Source organism: Dipodomys merriami, unplaced genomic scaffold (assembly GCF_024711535.1).
Source record: "Dipodomys merriami isolate MVZ:Mamm:240054 unplaced genomic scaffold, mDipMer1.0.p SCAF_6, whole genome shotgun sequence".
Lineage (NCBI taxonomy): Eukaryota > Metazoa > Chordata > Mammalia > Rodentia > Heteromyidae > Dipodomys > Dipodomys merriami.
Genome location: NW_027206179.1, coordinates 28841716 through 28855623, shown reverse-complemented (window position 1 = coordinate 28855623; position 13908 = coordinate 28841716). Strand labels below are relative to the sequence as shown.

The following is a 13908-nucleotide window of genomic DNA, read 5'->3' as shown; positions in this document are numbered from 1 at the left end:
GTAATATTGTATCACCTACTACTGTAAATATGTTTTGAGAAATGGGCATTTGAAGTTCTGTCATGGAGTATTATTGTCTGTTTTCACAGACTTGTGTTGCATAAGTCGATCACAGTGTATGGCCTAATGATGTAGTCAAGAGCCAACATATGCCTGAGATGGATTAAGCTGGTTTAATTTTTTTTTAAAAAGATCACAATATTTCAAAATGAATTCTCTTAGGTTTATCTTTAAAATTTTTTTAATTGTTTTTAGGTAGTGTACAAAGGATCTGCCATTCAACAGCAGTTTATGGAATACATTTTTTATAAATAAATTGACTGTAAAATATTCATAAAATATATGGTGTAGTAGATATATAAACCAGTAATATAGTAATTTATTTATAAGCATTTAATTAAATATCCTATACATGTATACCGGTGACAGAATAATACCTTTGTTTAAATGGTCATTTATACAAATGAATGAGTTTTATATTGCCATATGTCCTTTAGAATCTTTTGAAATCAACACCATATCCTGAGTTCATCCTTTACCAAAGTAGCATTTTCTGATGCACAACTGTATTTTAAAAACAACAAACCACTTTTTTTAGATTTCAATAAACTATCAGTCTTCAAGATAGCATATGGCTACTCTTTTTCACAGACAATATATATCTCAGTGTGTTTAGACTTCTGTGTTTGTATCAAAAACAGGTATTTGGCTAGGTACAAAATACATATCCTTGTCATTTTAAATGGTTAATATTTTGTATTTTCTACCAGTTTTTATATGCAAATTTATGATTTTTATGTCATTAATGTTTTACCTCACAATATGTCTTTGTGACCTTAATATATTGTTTATTTTTGTTATTTTTTAGATGATTATCAGAATATAGTGTAGAATCAATCACAATAAAGCACCTTTGCATACTCTTCACTGCAGAGCAATGACAGGTACATTATAATGACATATTTCTCTAATATTTGTTTATAATAGCCAATAGTGATTATTATTTTATAGTAATTATTCATTGCTTTTACCAGAATGCATTATTCCTTTTTATCAACATGCCAAAGAAAGGAATAAATAGAACAGAAAAATATAGAACAAAAAGGACAAAATGGTCAAGTTGATCAGAGCAAAATATATTTCTATAGGCAGAACAACAAAGGATTAGAAGAGATGCATATAATTACATGCTCTTTTTTAAACTTAACTTCTCTCTCATTTAGTACATTTTCTCAGTGTCACATTCCAGATTATTTTTTAATGCCTACATTCTACTTTCTAACTCTGGCTTGAATTTACACACTATTGTTGGTTGCTGTTGGTGGTGGTAGTGGTGGATGAGGGGCTTGAACTTAGGACCTGGGGATTGTCCCTGAGCTCTTCTGCTCAAGGCTAGTGTTTCTCTCCTTTGAGATACAGCATCACTTCTGGATTTTGAGGGGTTAGAGATAAGTATCTCACTGGGACTTTTCTTCTTGGACTGGCTTCAAACCCCAATCCTCAGATCTTAGCCTCCTGAGTAGCTACGATTACAGGTGTGAGCCATCATCTCCTGGCTTGAATTTGCAAACTAATATTTTATTAGATTTTCAATGTTTTTTTTTTTACAAACAAGGTATAACATAGTATCTCAGGCTGACTTTGAACCTTTTTTTCTGAGATGGGGACCCAAATTCAATATATGATGCTTTCACTCATTAGCTGATGCTCTACCACTTGAACCATGCCTCCAATCTCTGACTTTGAAATTTTGTTGTTCCTGTTTCAGAATGTCAAGTGCTGGTGTTTGAGTGGTAGATATTTTCTTTCGCAGACTTAACCAATCATTTGATTCTTTTCATTTGCTCATAGTATCAATCCCTACAATTGCTTAAGTATTTTTAAAGTATAAATTTTATTTCACTGACATTCAAGTTGTAGTGGCTGACTTCTTGTATTCTATACCTGCTCTTTCCACTTTGAAATCTGATTATGTGATAATATTAAGTCACTTGAATCATGACCTTATTCATCAAGACTTTTTATGTTTGTTGTTTGTAGGCAAGATAAGGCTGCAATACTTTGTTCTCTTTTTTAAAAAATGAACTTATATGATTGTGATAGCTGATTATCCAAGTTGCTTTATTAGTGGATGATGGGAATGTGTAACTGTTTCTGATTAATCCTTAAAACCTTAAGTACTAGGATTTAGTTTGTTTACTCTTTCTTTCTCCATCCTAGGTAAATAATTTACACAGGTTTATTTGTTGTTTAGAATTGAAATTTCATTGAGTTGTTTGTTCAATGTTGGTTAAGAATGCAATGACTCTAGTTATTACATTTAACTATCTTCAGCATGTTAAAATAAAACTTGCAGTGGAATAGCAAATGATTTGAGAATTCTATTATTTTGAATTTTCAATTAGTACAGATCCAAGCCAAAGAAATGACAACTATATGGCCTCATTAATATCTCAGTAATAAACATTAGAGATAAACATCAATATATAATCAGGAAAGGCTAAGTCTTTTCTAACTACAAAGAAGTGTTTTATTCTGGGATTTTGACAATAAGAAACCATCATTATTTAATGATAAAGTGGTCCTTTACTCAGAAATGGAGGTTGGGGTTTGGTTGCATATTTATTGCAGTATACAGAACTGCAGGTAAGTAGGAGAAAAAAATAGAGCTTTCTCTTGTCTTAAGGTTAAAATTTATTCAGAAAACATGCTAGGTGCCTTTGGCTACCTATAATCCTAATCCTAGCTACTCAGGAGGCTGAGGATCAAAGCCAACCTAGACAGGAATGTCCATGAGATTCTCCTCTCCAATTAATTACCAAAAAGCCAGAAGTTATAGTGCTACTGTTGAGCAAAGAAGCTCAGAGACAATGCTCAGGATATAAGTTCAGGCCACAAGACTGGCACACATGCGCTCACGCACACACACACACACACACACACACACACACACACACACACACACACACACACACACACACACACACACACACACACACACACAAATCCAATCTGGATTTGGTGCTCACTCATATAAACGAAGACTAAGAGTCAGTATAACAGATTAGAATCCTAGCTCCTGTCACTAGAAGTAGTTATTTGTTTATTATGCTTACATACCTTAGTGTGAAGTTCATTTGTTTGATCTAGAAAAGATGCAATCTTAGTTCCTGTTTACCAGGAAATAAGGCAGAACAGGGAAAATTAGAACTTCACTATTTAAATTAACACATTGTTGTTTTATATTTCAACAAAATGTACACGAAAGGAGATTGAAGGAACCACTCAGCATCTTCTTTATTTGACCTACAACCTTCCAACTACTTAAGAAATTTCCAGTGGAAAATTTGTACCTTAAATACTTTGCAGTTCCTTGTATGAAATAGTCAATACAACTTTGTGACATGACATTATTGGATTGTGTTTCTCTTCATGTATATAGAATACTGTTGCTAAAACAAGAATTGCAAATAAATGTCAATACATAGAGTCAAAAGGGTGAAGTCTTTTCTGACTACTTGTTATCCCACCTGTCCTCATGACGTATAAAGTATGATTTCCTCTACATTTCTCCCCACAGGAACAGTACAATAGAGAACAATAGGACACAACACAGAGATAAGCAATCATAACTAGAAAGTTCACTGTTATAAAGAAAAATTTGGAATTCTGACAACCAAATGTGCTCTGGAAATTCATTTTGACCATTATTGTCAATTTGCAGTTTAAAAATGAACAGAGAATTTAAAACATAGGCATAAATAATTGCTTGGCATAATTGTAACAAAATGCACATGCTCTTTAATTTCAAAAGGAATGTGTAGAGTATTATTTTAGAAAGAAACATGAGCACTTAGGCAAATAAAATCTGAAAGCAATAAGAAAAACATATTTATGCTAATTTGATACTGTTAGTTCAATTCTATAATAGTCATAGCACAGCCACTAAAAATTTTATGACCATTTCCTGAACTTAACTATATACCTTAAAAGAAATGCTTCATTAAAAGTTATTTTGCATGTGTGAATTCATTTCCATATCTATAAACAAGAGCCTTACTGAGGGATGGAGAGATGTTGTGTGGCTTCTTACCGACTGTCTCCGCAGCAATTCACACTGTTCAACTATTGCTGTACAGCTGTAAAGACAGGAGGGAATTAATCAGTTGTTTGTGATTTTACACATCTGACAGTTAAATCTGAACATCACATGCAAAATTGTACATATAGAACATTATGGATTTGTTTCTCTCCCTGGTCAGGGTTGGATCTAAATATCAGCAAAAGATCCCATGAAGAAATCTCTTTACCCATAAGACGAACACTTCTTTCACACTAATGCCTGTGCTATACCAGCCCTGAGAATTTTCAGAACAGAAGGAGGTCTCATAGTCATGAATCAACTGAAAATGGAGCCTGCAGATTAATTTTGCATCTTCACTAGACAAATATGAAATTTCTGAGCACAGCGTAGCATCACAATGGACCCTTAATATAGAATGCTTCTCCATGCCAGCAGATTCAAAATTAGATCGAAAATTCCTCAGATATGTGAGTTTGGGTGGGATGGATCCAAATGAACATAGCATACTAGGGATTTACAGACAACTAAACCACAAACACATTGTACTGATTACACAAAATTATTTGTTATCATAATTCTTGCAGTATACTTCAATTTTGGAGAGAATAGTTATGTTAATTGCTATACTTATCATTTAAAAGGTTTAAGTCACAGATATGTACATTTTCTTTCCTGTGCAATCTTCAAGAAAATTATGGATTGTTTTTCTACATGTAGCATATTTCAATATTTTTCTGTTCTTTGAGAATACATTAGCAAAAAGAGACTCATTTCTAAACCAGAAAGCAGACTACAACCAATACAGTCTTCCAAAAGAACCTTGATTATAAACTCCCAGCCCAATTCTGAACAATAAACATTATAGTTTATTAATTTCTTAGTATTCTGACTGTTATCAGATTAAAATGTTGTCTTTAAAACACCAGAATTTTCATATTATTTCATACCAAGGAAATTCTTCAGAAGTCAAAATATATTGCAAAATAATTGAATGATATTGTGCCAGTCTCCATGAGTTTCTCATGTGCCTACTACATTTTGTTTTGGGAACTATTTTTAAGGATGTTTTCCAGAAAACATAGTATCCCCATCAACAACAAAAACACTATTTCTTTACAGCTTAGAAAATGGAGATCATGTTTTCTTTGGGGAAAAGAGGGCCAAGTTATTTACATGTGTAGTAAAATACATTGCATAAGATCAGAGTTCTGTTATAAAAACAGTCTTTTCTACATGAACATGTATCTTCTGACTTCTTCACCCATAAGGACTGGGGATTTAAAGAATCAATATATAATTCCTGGCACTCAGACTTTTGCTTTTGTGGAGATTTATAATCTTTCCTTTATTTCTGATCAGAATGACTTATCTTTTACCAGTATCCATGAAATTGTGTTTGTTATGAGCAGCATAAAATCTCAGACTCTGCCAGTCTATATGGCTGATATTTGCAGGTTTATAGAGCTAAAACTTCAGAGCAAATAAATTCTCTGATCTCTTGACCCCCTCTTTATTTTCTCAATTTCACTATGTGAACTACAGCTACCAGTAAATTAATACATTTGAGTGTATGATTTAATTAGTTGTCCGAATAATCGAAGAGAGTATCATACCAACAAAACTATGCTAAGTCACAGGGGAAAACACTTTCGGAAATGTAATGCTATGTTTATTTTCTAATTGTATAGATACAATAGGTTAAAAAGGAAATTTGGTATCTCTTTAGAGCAACTAGTTGTAAGCAGATAGAAAAATGCAGAGCTATTCTGTTAGTGGGGTGAACTGGCATTGACTAATATGCCACCTAGAAGACAGTGTCTTCCACATCCTTTAATGAAAAAAGTAGTTATATTCGCAAACAAGTACAGTCAAGTTGTTTCATAGGTATAAATCCCCAACATATCACTGGAAATATGTTGTGCATAATTAATGATTGTTTCTTTCAAAAATAATGAATGCTACTGAAATTTTAATGATATATGGAGTATGAGACATCACCTTCATTGTTATAATAAATGACTAAAATAACAAGAGTTATGAAATCTTTACTTGTGTTAATGAAAATAAAACTTATGTACAAGGGAGCCTTATTTCTGAGCCTTATTTGCTTTAAGGTTGTGGTGTACCCTTGTTAAATCTTACAAATGTTTAAATGCTTATGTGCTGCAAAAACCAAAAGAGCTAACTGAACTGGAAATATGCAGTTCAAAGGCTTAGAAGGAATATGGTGTTGCTGAAGAATAGCTTAACCTTTTCTTCTCATCCCTCTAGTTGTATATTTCAATTCAAATAGTCCTATCCAAATAGTAAGCTTTGTTTTCCTGAGTGATATATTATAGAAATCTTTTTATAAGATGGCAGCCTACATATGTGTTTATTTATTTATTGATAGAAGTCAGAATATATATTTCAAAAACATTCCAAAATCTACAATTCATTTTTATCAAATCTTCTTAAAGTATAATATCAACATATGTTTTGAAGTATTAATTAATTGATGATGATATTATCCACCACAATGTTCCTTATTGTTCCCTTAGGAAGGCTCTTTACTGCTTCTCCATACCTCCACCCTTGTTTTATGCTAGTTTTAAGATAGGATTCCCTTCCTGGTTTGGGCCTGTTCAAGATACATTTAAATTAGGTTTCAAGAGCTAGGATAATGTGCATAAGCTACTACATCCAGCTCTCATTGACGGCCAGTCTTATGGACTGTTCTGCCTAAGCTTGTAGATTGCTAACTTGAAAAGATCATGAAAGCTATTCATAGGTCAAATAAAACTGTTGCCTAATAAGAAACAATGAGTTAAATTCAACAACAGCCACATATTATTATTTAGTAATAGTAGGGTATTACATCTAGAGAATTTATAATGTACTCTGGGACCGCAATATTTCATAAAATGTAAAAAGACAGGAAATATATGTTTGTCTTGGCTTACTTCTGCCATCTTTGTCTCAAGACAATTTGCACTTTTGAGATTATTACTAAGATTGACAATTAGCACAATCCTAGATATCTGGATGTGATTGCATTTTCTCATTATACCTAAGTATAATTCCATAAATGCCTATATATCACTTGAATGTATACAACTTGGAGGGCAGATATGTCCAAGGAATTTTGTTTTGCTTTGTTTCATTGTTTTGTTGTTGTCTATTTTGTTTTTTTTTTGTTTAAGAGAGAAGAGGAAAAAGAGTGATATCGTTAATGAAGAGCATAAAAGCTACCTATTGTAATATCTTTAGTCCAAATCTCAACCTTCATTACCAGTTTATGATTCTTCTCTTCTTAGGAAAAGAAAGTGGAGTTTAAGAGATTTGTGTGGTCTCACCTCAAACAACTATAATTTTCTGAGTTATATACTTCCTTATTTTTGGATATATGATGGTACTATATTCATTTTACGAAGATAGCATAAAAATAGTCTCAAAAAGAATAAATTTTTATAAATTCAAACAGATAAAGAAAGGAAATATTGTCCCCAAATAGAGATATTTTTCCTCACCCACGAAAACCCAAGACACATTTTTTGACTCTCATATTTAAAATTTTATTCACTCTATTCTTCTCTCTCTTCTTTTCCCTAATATTAATGGCTTTTTGGATAAATTATCCAAAACTCTGGATTTAAATTTGTCTTTCATCATCTAATTCATCATTTATTTTCTTCTGTTTATTATCTCTCACTTATATTTTAAGCCTGATAATCATAATCACAGCATTTATAAAATATTTAACTCAAGTATTCCATGATTTTAAATCCTCTGTACTTATTTTTGGCTCATCTAGGTAATGTAACTTCAAAATCAAAATTTTCAAACAATATTAAAGTTTTAAAAGCAAATGCTGTTTTTCCAAGTTTGATGTTAATACTCACTTTTTAGAATAATGTGGCCTGATTGTCTTTATTCTTCTCATTACAGTCATTATTTTTCAATTTGACACGAATATGAAGAGGTGAAGATACAGAAAAAGATTATTTTTATTGCCTTTTCCCTCTCTAGATCCTAGTGGAAATGTTACATTTAAAATAAACATTAATTCACTAAGTCTCCAACATGATGTATGAGGAAATGCATCTGGTATAAAGATATCTAAGAAGATACTGCAAACCATGAATCCAGTATTTTTATGAATTTATCAAGACTTAAAAATATTATTTTCAGCTACATTTGGTTTTACAAACACATCCACCATCTTTCTAATATTTTTCATGTTTATTATAGCAAGTCAATCATGATAATAAAACAGCTACAAACACAATCAAAAATTTCTTTTCATGTTAAAATATAAATGGCTGCTTTTCCTGATTGCATTTCTACAAGGGAAATAAAATGGGATAAAATGTCACATTTGCATTAAAGTTACCCTAAGAAACTAAAACATCACTAAACTCCATTCTTAACTTTGGTGATTCTCTACCCAAGGAACTCCTCATTCCTTTCTTGTCCTTTATGCTCACATCCTTTGTGCTCCTTAGTTAATTTTAGTTGATAATCAGATGACCAAAATGCCATCCATTTTCCAGATCAGTGAAAAGTTCATGTTGGATATTTTATACTTCCCTACCAACTCCATGTTTTTGTCTTCAATAATTCCTCCTTCTTGTTGCATTCTAATTCCTTCCTGCTGCATAATAATCTGAAATTACATTACTTTTCAATCGTTTACTTGATTACGGCATACCTTCCATACAGTGATTAGAAACAGCAATAAAAGTAGTTTGATATATTATATTCATAAACTGCCTTGTTAAATGGCAACTCTTTTGTACAGCTATTTAAAGATAGTATTAATTTTAAAAAGTCTTAAATCTACAAATGAAAAAAAATAAATTTCTACCTCATTCCATTTGATACTTTTGTGTCCAGAATGTGTCTGTCACATTTATTTCCAGTGCTTAATTTATTAACTTCATACTGAAAAAGAATCTGAGTCTATTTAAAATTGACTTTTAGTGGTAGGTGAACGAGTACAACTTAAATAGAAATGATTATTTTCTATGCCAAAATTTCTAAAAGAGAAGTTAAAAACTGTGCCTCCAATTTTACTTCGCATGAAACAAAAAATTGGCATGTGATAAAAGAAGTTATATTTACTTCTCTCAGAGGTATTTCCATTTGAATTATATTAAATTACCTGAAGCAACACAGCATTTTCAAGATATAAAGAAAAAAACAAAAATTGGATGCATTTCCCAAGCCAGATTAAAATTCTCATTTTTATATGTTCAACATTTGATGAGATTGCCAGGTTATGGAATATGGATGCTTATTTGATTTTATAGTTAATTACTGTTTATCTGAACAAGTTGATTAACCTCATTTTTCTTTCCTCAATAATCATTTGTTTTGGATTAGAAACTTTGAGTGCATAGACCGAGTAAGAACTTTAAGAAAAATGTTTTCCGCAAGGCCCTTCCACATCCCAATATTTTTTAATTTTTATGTTTCATTTAAAAAAAAAGAAGTGAGAAGAAGAGGTGAAGAACGAAGGAAGAGTAAAGGTGAAGAGGAATAAAAGGAGAGATGAAGGAGGAAAGAAGCAAAGGCGCACAATTTCCAGCCTTCGCTTCAGCACTGGGAAACTAGCATCATGTTTTATTTCACAGCCTCTCTTTCTGTGCTATTTCTGGAATATATGAGCCTTAAAGCACATTTTAGAAGGTTTTGCTATCTTTCCCTAGACACTGAATTAAGGACCAGTGCAATTTCACTTTGCACAAAACGGCTGCCCAGGGCTACAGATTCTTCTTTTAGTGTCCCCCTCAAGTCAGTGCCTAACATTTCCTGCTCATGCGCTCTCTCCAGATACCTTGACTGTCCTTATTATTGATTCAGTTTAGACACAAAATGAGTTCTTTCTCCATTCTAGAACAAAAATTTGCTTTTCTGAATCGGCTTAAGCCTTTATACTAAGATGAATCCTTAGAGTACAATCTTTCTAATTACTTTCATCAAGCCTAGAGAAGTAAAAGGGGAGAAAACAGAAGATTAAAATATATATTATCTTTCCCCCACAAACATGGCATGGCTTGATCAAAGAATTGCAAAATTGGGAATTTGTATTTTTTGCATAAGAAGATATCCCACAAGCAGGAACTATGGTATCAATACAGAGAAACATATTTTCAATTCTTGGAAGAAACAATTACAAATGGAAAAATGATGATTCTCTGTACTTTTCTGAGAGGAAAGCCTTAAACCTGAATTTGGACCTTTGCTATATTGGAAGCTAACCTGTGGAGATGGTTGCTTTCTTCACAATGATATTTGTTCCTGTTGATCTGGGACTACTTTTTTTTTTATCTCAGAGGGGCAATATTTGTGGTCATAGCAAATAACCAAAAGGCTTTTTGATCTTTGAATACTTTGGTGATTCTTTTCACAAGTAATATTTCAGATGCTAAATCATATCCCTCAGAAGCCCTAGGACTTTGTCTGTTTTGCAAGAGCTCAGGCTTATGAGCAAAATAATAAAATTAAGACTTTAAAAATCAATGGGTTCACTGGGGAAATGTGATGTGGATAAATGTGATATATTCACCTATCATGTGTCAGACCTCCTATACAAGCTCATGAATATGGTTTGACTTTATCACATAGACCATTTTTTACTGGCAGTCAATGAAAGAGTTGAGGTCAAAATAATAGTTTACCCCCAAATTACTTCCTATATGTAAAGGTAATGAGTGGCAATGTTTTAAGAATAAAACCATCAAAATGAAACACACAGGAAGCAATGAACATGATTTCATATAAACTAACTGTAATCACCAAAATGGTGGCTCAATATTACTAAATTTTAAATTGTAAAGAACTTGTTAGCAAAATATATTGAAGCAGCACTGATATTTGAAGGAACATCTCCAAATGATGTAAAGCCAATGGAACTTCCCATCTACATATTAATCTGTATAGATTAGAGAATGGCTCAAACTCTAACTACTCCAGAGAAAGAGTTCATTACTGCCAAGTACACAGCCAGGGAGTTCATAGCCATGATATCTCTCAGGTACATTCATGTTTCCATTTTCTTAAAAGACTTTTGGAGACACATGTGCATGTGCGTGCACACACACACACACACACACACACACACACACACACACACACACACACACACACACACACACTTTTTTGTCCAGTCCTGGGACTTGCTGAACTCAGGGCCTGAGCAATGTCTGTGATCTTCTTTTTGACCAAAACTAGCATTCTACCACGTTAGCCCCAGAGCTAATTCTGGCTTTTTCTCTTTATGTAGTACTGAGGAATTGAACGCAGGACTTCAAGGATGCCAGGCCAGCACTCTACTGCTAAGCCACATTCCCAGCCCAATCCACGAATCTGTAATTTTATAAATGTATATAAATATATATATTGCTTTTTAAATAAAGTTTAAATTTGTCAATCAAATGAAATAATGTTTTCACAACAGTTCCCTAAACCCTCTTCTTCCATTTGCATTCTTATTACTACATACCCTTGATTGCCATTGATGGTGCCCAAATAGAAAGTCTGTTATAATTGCGCACCATGTATTCTGCCTTACTTTGTTCATCAAAACACACTTTTAAACACGAGAAGCTATTAAGCATGCTAATGCACAGCTTTTGAAAAAAAAAAGCTGCAGTTTTTACTTTTAAGCTAAAATATTATATTAAAATCAAATGTAAGAGATAAGGTACCAGAAGAGCTCTAAAAGGCAATGCCAGCACAGAATTCAATCTGAATTAGACATAAGATGAGTTAGTTATTATTGACACTCTAGAATAATATTAAATGAGAATACTTTGTTAAAATGTACAATTATAGAATATTTTAAATTATAAACATGTGTGGCAAACATAAAAGCATATATTTTTAAAACTGCATCTATAATTTTGGCCCTAAATTTTAAAAAGAGAAATGCTTCCAAATAATTATCATTACCTGCACATAAATATAAATAGATATAGACACTGATGTAATGAGATGGAATTTTTATAACAAAAAATATCATAAGACACTTGAGTTTTAAGATTAGAATATTTGTATGTTGTTGAAGATAACTTGATGCCAATTCAAACTACATATTTTCAAAGTAATAATTTATCATTAATGCCAACCCCAAAGAACATGAAATGATGCACACTCATCTATGTGTGTGTATTTAGAATGTGGAGAGGATCTCAATGGCTCAGTTAAACAACATTAAAATATGAATTAAAACAATGCAAATATCAACTAAAACCTATAAGTTTGTAATGAAGAAAATGAATGAAAGATGTCCTGGTATACACTAAAAGTAAGCAAAATGAAATAAACTAATATTGTCTAGAATTATTTTAATTATAACAGCACTATAGTACAGTATAAAAACAAGATAAATTTCCAAATTTATGTAATACCAAAATCATTAAAAATTACTTTGATTCTCATATGGTTAGATATATATATATATATATATATATATATGAATATAGATATATAGATACACATAGAGATATAGATATATAGATATTTACTCCTGGGACTTGAACTCAAGGCCAGTATGCTGTCTCTGAGCTTTTTTAATTCAAGGTTCATGCTCTACCATTTGAGTCATAGCTCCACTTCTATGTTTTTGTTTTGTTTTTTAGGAATTTATAGGAGATAAGAACTTATGAACTTTCCTACCAGGCTGGCTTCTAATTGCTCAGTGGAAAAAGGTAAGACTATATCTTGATACAAGTCAATTACATGAATGTGGTACTGATTTGTACATTTATAATTTGTGAAATTTTCAAATAGATGTCAACCTGGAATAAAAGAAAGTTTCAAAAGGAACAGAAATATTAGAGGCCAATGTCCTATATAAATACAAGTGAAAAAATTATAAATAATACATGAACAACAACCAAAAACTAATGCTACGGAAACAATATAACAATATAATATGTTATTGTTATTAAAGTATTTAAACTCTCAGTCATCAAATAAACAAATTAAAAGATTTAAAGTATTGGACTAGGAAGGTGGCTCAGTAGCAGAGTGCTTGCATTGCTTGCATGAAGCCCTGGGTTCGATTCCTCAGCACCACATAAGCAGAAGAAGCCAGAAGTGGTGCTGTGGCTCAAATGATAGAGTGCTAGCCTGGAGCTGAAGAGCTGAGGGACAATGCCCAGGCCCAGAGTTCAAGCCCCACGACCAGAAAAAAAAAGATTTAAAATATTATCATATAAGGGGCTGGGAAAGTGGCTCAGTGGTAGAGCTCTTGCCTTGCATGCATGAGGCCCTGGGTTCCATTCCTCAGCACCACATAAGCAAAAAGCAAAAAGCCGGAAGTGGTGCTGTGGCTCAAGTGGTAGAGCGCTAGCCTTGAGCTGAAGACCTGAGGGACAGCACTCAAGCCCAGAGTTCAGCCCCACGACCGGACCCAAAATATATATATATATTATCTTATAAGAATTAAAATAGCATTATCTATTAGAGAAAATCCATGAGTAGTACTCCCATAAGAAAAATGGATTAAATAAATAGAAAAGTTTAAAGGTTAAGAAAAAAATAAAATCAGAATGGTCAAGTTTTACTAATATTTTAAATAATTTTGAAATAAAGTATTATAAACATTTATAATACCTTGGGAAAAAAACAAAATTTTCAACAGGATAAAAATAATTCTAATCTTAAAAAGTTTGTAAGTAGAATTGAATTAAATTGCATTTACCAAGTACATCATGAAGAAATTTAGAAACTTCTGTTTACAGTGAAACAAGGGATTATTGACTGCTTGTTATTAATTCCAAGAAAATTATAAAATCTTAAGAAATGTTAGAAAGACATTATTGATAAACAAGAAA

General features: G+C 32.2%; 1 long non-coding RNA gene across 1 annotated transcript in view; it reads right to left on the bottom strand.

Annotated features, from left to right (window-relative positions):
- Positions 1-13908, bottom strand: part of LOC138813506 (uncharacterized) — a 168353-nt gene that overhangs the window by 56904 nt on the left and 97541 nt on the right. The window contains exon 2 of the long non-coding RNA XR_011367826.1: positions 4061-4139. This is a non-coding gene — a long non-coding RNA (uncharacterized lncRNA). The remainder of the gene's footprint in view (positions 1-4060; positions 4140-13908) is intronic.